Raw genomic sequence first — 9,961 nt, 5'->3', positions numbered from 1 at the left:
TGTGAGTTCGAGGCCAGCCTGGTCTACAGAGTGAGTTCCAGGACAGCCTCCAAAGCCACAGAGAAACCTTGTCTCGGAAAAAAAAAAAAAAAAAGGAAAAGCGGGATGGAGAAATAGCTCAGCAGTTAAGAGCACTGGCAGTTCTTGCAGGGGACCTGGGTTCAATTCCCAATGCCTACCTGGCGACTCTGTAATGTCTGTCCCTGGAGACCGGACACCCTGTTTCCCTGGTATCAGGTACTTGTGGTACACAGACGTACACACAGGTGAAACGCCCAGATAATAAAATTTCTTAAAATCTTAAAAGACAGCAAAGGCCAGGGCTAGGTGGAAGCGAAGTTCACCCCTCCCCCTACTGGTTACTGTTTAGCAGGAACTGGGGGGCTTCTTTCAGTGGGTTCTTCTGCTGGGACAGAAACAGGTAGAAGTCTGTGGATTCGGGGGGCAGCCAAGGCTACAAGACCCTGTCTTAAAAGAAAAAAAGAAAAGAAGAAGAAGAAGAAAAGACCAGGGAGAATCATTTTACAGGATTTGAAACTAGACAGTGAAGGGCCCAGACCCTCACCCAGCCCCCTACTTTAGCAGCCATGACAGGCTGCAGAAAAGACTCAGCAAGATGTCGGCCTCTGACTCAGCACATGCCTGACCTTGCTAGGCCTGCCATAGTCACTAGGACGTCAAATACCCTCCACGCGGCAAGGAACCATCAGAAGTTAGCTGGCGGGACTCTGAATGTGCTTTACACTAAAAGAGGCACAACATAGCAACCGCCCTGGGAGGGCCTATAGGCCATAGCAGCCAGTTGACCAATCAACACAGGGCAGGCCACCCAAGCCCGGAAGTGCACCAATCTTGAGACTGTTGTGTACCCCAGACACTCCCCTTAGGCTGCCCTATAAGATCCCTGCCTCGTGGTTTCTCGGGGTCCTTCTCATGCCAGCTGCTTTGTTGGAAAGATGATGAGCCCAAGTTAATGGAGTTAACTCGTTAAACAATAAAAGACTCATTACTTTTGCATTTGAACGGGTCTCCTGGTGATTTGGGGGGCTCAGAATTTGGGCACAACAATAGAGCAGGTGTTAAGCATGCCCAGGACATTTTGAAAAGTTCCGCCATTTTGTTTAAGTGGTGATAATTTCCAGTGATTACCATTCCAGACTTATTTCCTCACAATGCCCCCCTGCGGGCCCCTGATGATAGCTTATCAGTTTCCAGGCTTTCCTTGGCTAAAGACTCACCTGTTGGTGGTCACTGCTAGCAAAGTCAATCCCCAGCTGAAGTGGGAACTTACACACACACACACACACACACACACACACACACACACGCACGCACGCACGCACGCACGCACGCACGCACGCACGTGCGCACACACACTCATTCTTCCCTAAGCCCAACCCAGTTTGTAAGTGACCGGCAAGCTCTGATAATCTTACAGACCCCCTCTGGAGGTTTACATCATAAAAAAGAGCAGAACTGTCCAAAGTGGTTGTCCTTTGTCTTTCTTTCTGGATGACCTTTCAGTAGGCGAACTGCACGTCTTGGCAGCTGCTGGCGGAAGAGAGAAGGCCAAGAGGATTTGAGTTTTGGGTCAAGCCCTCTTGCCAAGACAGCAGGTACGTTCCGTGCCCCAGGCCGAGAGTGGGAATGTCCAGAGGGTTGTAACAAACAAGCAGTCACACTTATGGATCAGTATCCAAAGACGGGATAGAAAGGGAGGGGACGGTGACAGCAACAACAAGCTCTGCTTTGTGCATTTAACCCAGAGAGCTAGGCAGGCTTAGCCGTGAAGACCTGCAAGCAGCCGACTGCATGGCTGCAAGGGCTCCTGGGTGTGGGAGTGACGCACTAGGAGTTAGAAAGATTCCCTGAGAGGCGGACAGTAATGAGGCCATGACTAGATACTAAAGATCCTCAACTTCCAAGGTGGCTCGTTTCTTCCTTACCCTTCTGACCTGAGACAAAAGCCTGGCAGTCCTTTCCTCCCACCAGTCCGGCACCCTGTCTGTGGAAGTTCAAGGCCAGACTACGGTGTCTTTACCCCAAACCGGTGGGCCTATCAGCCTCCATGATGTGCTCTAATTGACCCACCGTACAGGGAGGGAAGAAGGCCGGGCGTTGGTGGCGCACGCCTTTAATCCCAGCACTCGGGAGGCAGAGGCAGGCGGATCTCTGTGAGTTCGAGACCAGCCTGGACTACCAAGTGAGTTCCAGGGCAGCCTCCAAAGCCGCAGAGAAACCCTGTCTCGAAAAAAACCAAAAAAAAAAAAAAAAAAAAAAAAAAAAAAGGGAGGGAAGAAGATTCCCCACCCCACCCCCTCAAGGACCCTTAAAACTTCCAACTTGCCAAGTAGTGGTGGAGCACACATTTAGTCCCAGCAATCAGGAGACAGGGCCAGGTGGATCTGAGTTCAAGGCCAGCCTGGTAGCAAGTTCCAAGACAGTCAGGGCTATACAGAAAAACCCTGTCTCAAACAAACAAAAACAAAACAAACAAACAAAAAAAAACCCAACATGGCCTGGTGGTGGCTGCACATGCTTTTAATCCCAGCACTTGGAAAGCAGAGGCAGGTGGATCTCTGTGACTTCAAGGCCAGCCTGGTCTACAGAATGGGCTCCAGGACCGCCAGAGAAAGCCTGTCTTGAAAAAAAACAAAGAAACAAAACAACCAACCTACTAAACAAACTAACCATAAACCTTCAAGGAGATGGGGCTAGAGAGATGGTTCAGCGGTTAAGAGCACTGGCTGCTTTTTCCCAGCACCAACATGGCAGCTCACAACTGCCTGTAACTCCAGTTTCAGGTATCCGACACCTTCACACTTAACACACATGCAGGTAAAACACCAAAGCACATGAAATAAAAAATAAATTATTTTAAAAACAAAGACATCAAGGAGAAACCAGGCCCCTGCTTCCAGAGTCTTGACACTTTGCATAGGGCAGTGGTTCTCAACCTTCCTAATGTGGTGACTCTTCATACAGTTCCTCTTGTTGTGGTGACCCCAGCCATTAAATTGTTTTCATTGCTACTTCAAAACTGTAATCTTTTAACTGAAGGGACTCCAGCCAGCTTGAGTGTGGCAAGCTCGGCTCTGGCAGGCCTTGACCTTCTCCCCCGTTCCCTCTGCCTTGCTAAAAACCATTAACTCAGAGAGCTGGGCAGGCTTAGCTAAAGCTAGACACCAAGGTCTGTTTCCTTGTTTGACCACTTCCTCCTCCTGAGGCTGGCTATCAAGGTCCAGTGATTAAAGTATTGAAGTCCAGCAATCAAAAGCCCCCTTTGGCTCACCTAATTAACATGCCCAATTAAAATTAAACACCTCATCCTAACATGGGTTCCCCCTTTTACCTTTATAAACGGCCATTTTCCCATGGGCCATGTCTGTCTCCTCTACCCAGATGCAGTCCTTTGGGCCCTCCAGGGACAAATGCCCCTCCCACTCTCCTTTGCCCCTTTTCTTCCCCTCCCTTGTTCTTCTTCCCTTCTCCCTCATCCTCTGCCTCTTGTCTTTGTTCCTTATCCCTGCCCTCTGTCCCTCCGGGACAAATAAATCTCCTTTGTGCTGAGAATTTGTCTTGGGGTGTCATGTGCCAACCTTGAAGTCCCTATGGTCACTGTAATGAATCATAATATCTTTGTTTTCTGATGGTCTTAGGTTACTCACAGGTAGAAATAGGGCCTTGCCGTGTGTGTGTGTGTGTGTGTGTGTGTGTGTGTGTGTGTGTGTGTGTGTGTGTGCGCACATTTCCTCATTCCTAATAAAAACCTTTCTTTACCAGCTGACTCTGGCATGTCTAAGATTTTCCCCACTGTCTATTTTCCTGCCTTTTTTTTAATCTTTTTTTTTTTTTTTTTTTTTTTTGGTTTTTCGAGACAGGGTTTCTCTGTATTGTTTTGGAGGCTATCGGTCCAGCCCAGCCTTGAACTCACAGAGATCTGCCTGCCTCTGCCTCCCAAGTGCTGGGATTAAAGGCGTGCGCCACCACTGCCCGGCTTTTTCCTGCCTTTTAATTCTTCAACTGGCAGAGAAAAAAATGACCTAGATCAAGACCCCTAGACAGTAACGTAGTAAATTGTCTCATTAAGAACATAATTGTAAGCCTGGCATTGTTGGCACATGCCTTTAATGCCAGCACTCGGGAGGCAGAGGCGGGAGGATTGCTGTGAGTTCCAGGCCAGCCTGGTCTACAGAGTGAGTTCCAGGATAGCCTCCAAAACAATATAGAGAAACCCCTCCCCCAAAAAAAACATAATTATTCTTCCTGCCCCCTGAGCTGTCTTCAGGTAAATCAAACTTCATGTGGAGCAGTCTGGCCAAGTAATAGAAAGGGCCAGTTTGATTAACTCTTGACTGAGGAGACAACTGATTGTTACGGTTTTTTGTTTTCCTGTTTTGTTTTCCATTTTTTTGAGACAGAATTTCTCCATGTAACAGCCCTAGCTGTCCTGGAACTAGCTATGTACATAAGGCTGGCCTTGGACTCAAAGAAATCGGCCTCTGGAGTGCTGGGATTAGAAGCGAGTACCACCACCACCAACCCCTGGCAGTGTGTTATGTTTTGATCTCCGAGTCAGCTTAGAATGTCATGTCTCCAGTTGGGGAACCAGCATAAGACTGAACTGGGCCCCTGGACGTGGGTGTCATTAGTTGGGAAGCCTGGGCATTCTATGGGGCCTCTGGCAGTGCAACCAATATTTTTATCCTAGTGCACGAATGGGCTTTGGGAGCCCATTCCCTATGTAGGGATACTCTCAGCCTAGACAAATAGGTCCTGCCCCCAAATGATGTGATAGATTTTGATGACTCCCCCTGAGGAGTGGATGGGGGAGATGATGGGAGGAATGGGAGGGTGGGAGGGAGAGAGAACTAGAATTGGTATGTAAAATAAGATTGTTTTTAATTTAAACAAAAATTAATTTTAAAAAAAGTCATGTCTCCTCTCAGGGCCAAAAGTAAAACCAGACCCCATTCTTTTGACTAGGAGGAGTAGCTCCCCCAATGGGCCTCAACAAAACCATTTCATCTAGCTACTTAAGAAGTGTGTCCAACTTGGACACATATGCTGTCACTTAACTCTGGATCTCTTGCTCCCTCCTTGGCAATAAGGAAAGTGACTGACACTAGTTTTAAATTGTCACTGGTCTGCTGTTCAGGCTGCAGGGCAGCCCTATGGAAGGAAGGATTTAGTTCCCAGCCTCTCCTGTTCTTACGTGTCCCGTCCCCCCTTCCCCCCCCCCGTCCCCCCCCCATGTTTCTTCTGGATTTTGCCATCAGAAATCAAGAATGTCTGCTGTCATAAAAGAGCAGTGGCTGTCTGGAGTAGCCCTGATTGTCTGGAGGAAATTCTTATCTGACCTTTTAGATAAGGGGAGAGTGTTGACAGTCTCTTTACTCTCACTGAGAACAGTTTTGTATTTCAAAACTGACCTTAGCATAAGCAGAGATGGGTTCTGGACTTGAGGATGGTCAAGACAGAACGTCCAGAACTCACAGGTGTCAAGAGCTACTGGTTCAGAAGCCCAGGCTGGGGGAATCACAGTTGTATAGTCTGGCTGGGTTTGGCCACCTTCACCAAATTGCAGCCTGCCGAGGCGAGGAGCCATTTCTTCCCTTTCTCTGACCAGACTTTCTCTTCAATTCAAAGGGCCTGGATTTCATCTTTCCTACTACCTTGGGTCTCCAGAGGCCAGGCATGTCCGGTTTCATAACCCCTCTGCTGGCTCTAAATAGCACAATAGGCTTCCTCTCATCAAGGTGACCTCCCTCCCTAAACGTTTTCTTCTCTGTGCTGGACGCTCCCTGGCCTTTTGCCCTAGGCAACCTTTCTTATCTGCACCCAAGAGGACTGGTAAGTGACTGTCCTTCAGGACACAGTTATAGCTGGGTCAGCCCAGACCAGATCCTCTGAGATAGTGGTGGTTCCTTGTGTTGGCTCTGTGGACCTCAACTCCTCATACTCCTGTTTGTTTGTAGGTTTTGTTTATTTTGTTTTTGCTTGTTGTGGGGGGTGTTGTTGTTTTTTTTATGTTGTTCTGTTTTGTTTTGTCTGATAGATACCCAATTCAGAAAAGGTGCAGCCAACCCACCTTCCAGAATGATCCTGGACTCCATTCTACTTTTGTAAAGGAAATCTGAAAGTTATCAGAAAATGGACATTTTATACCATTCTTACCAGGAAAGGAATGTAGGAGTGAACCCCACAAAGCTATCCGCCCATCAGGGCGGGGACAAGTAAATTAGCACAGGTAGAGATAAAAGGAAGTGAAAGGAAAAGGACTTCCCTTTTTTTTCTCCTGGAAGCCATATTTCTAACTCCTGGTCTGTGCGACTCTCTCTCTCTCTCTGGTAAATAAATATATTGTTTTCCATATATAGCATCGAATATCGTTATAAAGGAAAAGGAAAAAAAAGTAAATACAGCTGACATCGATGGGAAGGTTCCCATACAAGACGGCCTGAATGGCTAACATCAAAGATTCTTCCTGATGGGAGTCCACAAAGACCATCACAACCTTGTACCCAAAGAACTTCTATAAGGACATCTGCCCAGGAACTGTGTTGCCTCAGACCATGTCACTCTTGTTATTCGTCACTGTGGCCAAGGATGGTCATTTCAAAATACCTGGCGTGACCCTTCTCATTCTGTCCATACAGACTTCCCCTTACCTTGCCCTCCTCCCATATGGCCAAAGGTTAGAGCTGTGGGTGAGTAGCTCCCCGCTGCTAGGCTCTGCTGTTCCCATTCTAGCCCAGCTCTCCTCACATAAATACTAGCGTTATTTGATTTTTTTTCTTTTAAGGTTATGTTGACAATTTCCTTTCTTTTTGTATGTTAATGGTTTTAAGCTTCACTGATTCTAAAATTCCTCTCCATCTGTCTGAGCTATTCTAGGAACTTTCTTTGCCCTTGTATAGCTGTCTGGGCTGTCCTGAGAACTCCTGATGTTCTGAGCAGGAAGGGACCGCCATACTGAGTCCCTCCTGGGATGACAGGTGATCCTGTCACATTGCCCGCTTGGACTCCCTGAGTCTCCTTCCTGCGACTCCTGCCCTCACTCTCTAAACATCCATGACAAGAGAAGAGTCATGGATGGGCCCTGCCCTTCCCAAACCTGTTATTGGCTGGGTGGGGGCTTCCTTTGGCTCAGAATCCACAGCCAAGCCCTGACTTTTCTGGTCCCAGAACACACTTTGGCTTCTGGCCTAGGACAACAGGTCACAGACTTCCAGGACGCACATGGGAATGGGCCCTTCCCACGAGATGTGCAGAACCCTAGTTATGAGTTTAATTCTGTTCGGGGAGGTGACAAGCAAAGGCAAGTCTGCAGGAGGTAGGGCAGCCGCAGTGCCAGCTCTCCGCTCTGTCACCACCGGCTCTGTCACCACCCTCTCAGCCAGCCCAGAGAGGGCTATACTCAAGGTCCAGGACTTCCAAATCAGAGCCCACACCCTGGTCTCCCATTCCTTCATTCCTTTAACTTCATAATACAGAAATGCATGAGCACATGGGTATAACTGTGCAGGTACAGGCATGTGTGTTTTACACACACACACACACACACACACACACACACACACACACACACTGCATGATACTCTGTACACAGTGAGGCTCCAAAACTGGGGCTGACTTTAGAATCCTATTCTGCAAGAAAATATAAACACCTTTGAGATGAAGGGTGGTCTCGTCACTGCCATTTAAGGCCCTGAAACTCCTCCCCTAGGAATTCATTTCTTTGGGCCCCCAAGGTCTCTCCGTCTTCAGGGGCCTTGTCTTTCCCCCCTTGAATTGGAAGTAGCTGGAGGAGGGACTCTTATGGCTCCAATACCAATGTTGGTTCTGAATCAGTGTTTCCTATGCTCTGCTAGGATGAGGAGAAGAGTCTGGAGAAGAGGAAGCTGTAAAATCTGTGTAAGCAGACTGGTCCAGTGAGGAGCAAACATCCAGCAGGCTGTCATATCCAGACTGCCTGCCTGGGCCATGAAGAAGATGAGAGACCACCCATCCACTCAATGGACAATGCACCATGATAGTGATTGGGGCTGAACCAGACAAGGTCCTTTCCCTCATGGATTTTGTTTGTTTGTTTTGTTTTTGTTTTTTGAGACAGGGTTTCTCTGTATTGTTTTGGAGTAGACCAGACTGACCTCAAACTCACTGAGATCTGCCTGCCTCTGCCTCCTAATGCTGGGATTAAAGGCGTGCACCACCAACGCCCGGCTGCCCAGCTGCAGGACGCTGTGGAGACAGGCCCAAAATAGTTGCACTGGATAAGTTACTTTTCTCACAGATGTGACAAAGTACCCAACAAAAATAACCTGAGGGAAGAGAAGGGCTTTGGGCTCATGGTCTCAGAGGAACCCAACTTACACCAGAGAGTGAGGAGGGTCTAAATGAGTGGTCCTAGAACTGATCCCTAAGAACTATTTCAGAAATGGGGCAGGGAATACACCCTGGGCAGCAGGAATCATGTACACAGAGGTTCTGTGAGGGAAAGACCCTTCTAGTATCATCAAATCTTTGACCTTCAGTGAACTTTGAACTTGAGAAATGTTCCCTTCTAAAAATGTGCTTCCCTTTCCCTTTCCCTTTGGTTTACCCCTGCAATTACTACCAAGCCAGGCAGAGAAGGCGGACTACACAGGAGAAAGTCATTAAAAACAAGACTTTTACACAGGGGTTATGGCAGCCATTTCATTTCCTGTTTGGTGTCTTTCGCCACAAACCTCCTTAGCCAGACATATTAACCCGGGAAAATATTCTGGGATGTGGGTGTGGAAGAAACACATACTGAGGAGAAACAGCACATCTGTACGCGGAGGCTCTAGCGCAGAAAGTGTGGGGCTAGCACACATAACCGCGAGCCTGCAACAGACCCAGGACTGAGCATCCTGCTCTTCTTATCCTGCAGGGATGTAGGCTTGCAGAGGGGAGGAGGCCCAGTCAGCCAGGGGGCTCGGGCTCCAATCCCATCTCCTGGCCCTCTGGGCTTTACAAACTCTGATCCTGTGTCTTCCACCAAATGTGAAGCAGCGGCTCTGGACCTGCCCATGGTACACACTGTAGTTGAAGCTTAATTGGGCCTGGGGTACAGGAGTCCATTGTGCCTGGAAGAGGAAGAGGAAGCGTGCTGGACACAACTCACCCGCTCTGTTTGAATTTGGCCATGACCCTAGGAGACAAAGACACACCTCTCTGCTTCACAAATGGAGATGCTGGGTATGGAACACCTTGTTCATGGTCGCACAGACACTCTACAGTCTTGCCGAGAGCTTCACCTGGTCTAGCTTCAGAACTCCTCCTTCGTTCCACCACATACAGAGGGATACGCCCATGAAGAGGTTTTATCAAATCCCGACCATGATTGTCAGTGGCCAGTCATCAGCATCTTCTCCCTTCAGCTCGGGCAATGTGTCACGTAGACTCCCTCAGCCACGATCCCTGGGGAAGAAACACATGCTGGGTCCCTCCACCCCATTCCAGAGGCTGGGTTGGTGCATGAATACTTGGGCTGGCACTAAATCATCTTACTTGTGGGTGTGTGCCGTGTTTTCTGTTTTGTTTTCCTTTGGCCATTCCTCTCAGAAATTGGAACAGAATATTTCCACTCAACAACACACCCACACTGCCTGCACAGGACAGTATCCTGTAGTTGGTTACTCTTTGCTCCTTACTCTTTTGACTCTTTGCTCTTGGGGGTACATCCGTCCAGCTTCCAAATAAACACCCACGTAAACTTTTTCTTACTTACAAATGCCAGACCTTAGCATTAGCTTGTGCTAGCCAGATTTTCTTATCTTAAATTATCCCTTCTATTTTTGCCTTTGTGCTTTTTTATTATATATATACCTTTCTTTACTTCTTATTCAGTGGCTGGCTGTGTAGCTGGGTGGCTGGCCCCTGAGGTCCTCCTCTCCTTTTCTTGCTCTTCCTTGATCCTTCTTCCCAGATTTCT

General features: G+C 48.1%; 1 long non-coding RNA gene across 1 annotated transcript; it reads right to left on the bottom strand.

Annotated features, from left to right (window-relative positions):
- Positions 1-8,686: 8,686 nt before the first annotated feature.
- On the bottom strand, positions 8,687-9,732 carry LOC110339962. Its single transcript, XR_002381831.2, has 2 exons — positions 9,198-9,732; positions 8,687-9,113 (listed from the first exon to the last, which is right to left on the bottom strand). It is a non-coding gene; the product is annotated as an uncharacterized LOC110339962 (long non-coding RNA).
- Between the last annotated feature and the right edge of the window lie 229 nt (positions 9,733-9,961).

The sequence above is a fragment of the Mesocricetus auratus genome, unplaced genomic scaffold, assembly GCF_017639785.1.
Source record: "Mesocricetus auratus isolate SY011 unplaced genomic scaffold, BCM_Maur_2.0 Super-Scaffold_2245, whole genome shotgun sequence".
Taxonomy (NCBI): domain Eukaryota; kingdom Metazoa; phylum Chordata; class Mammalia; order Rodentia; family Cricetidae; genus Mesocricetus; species Mesocricetus auratus.
This window is presented reverse-complemented; position numbering and strand designations above follow the sequence as displayed.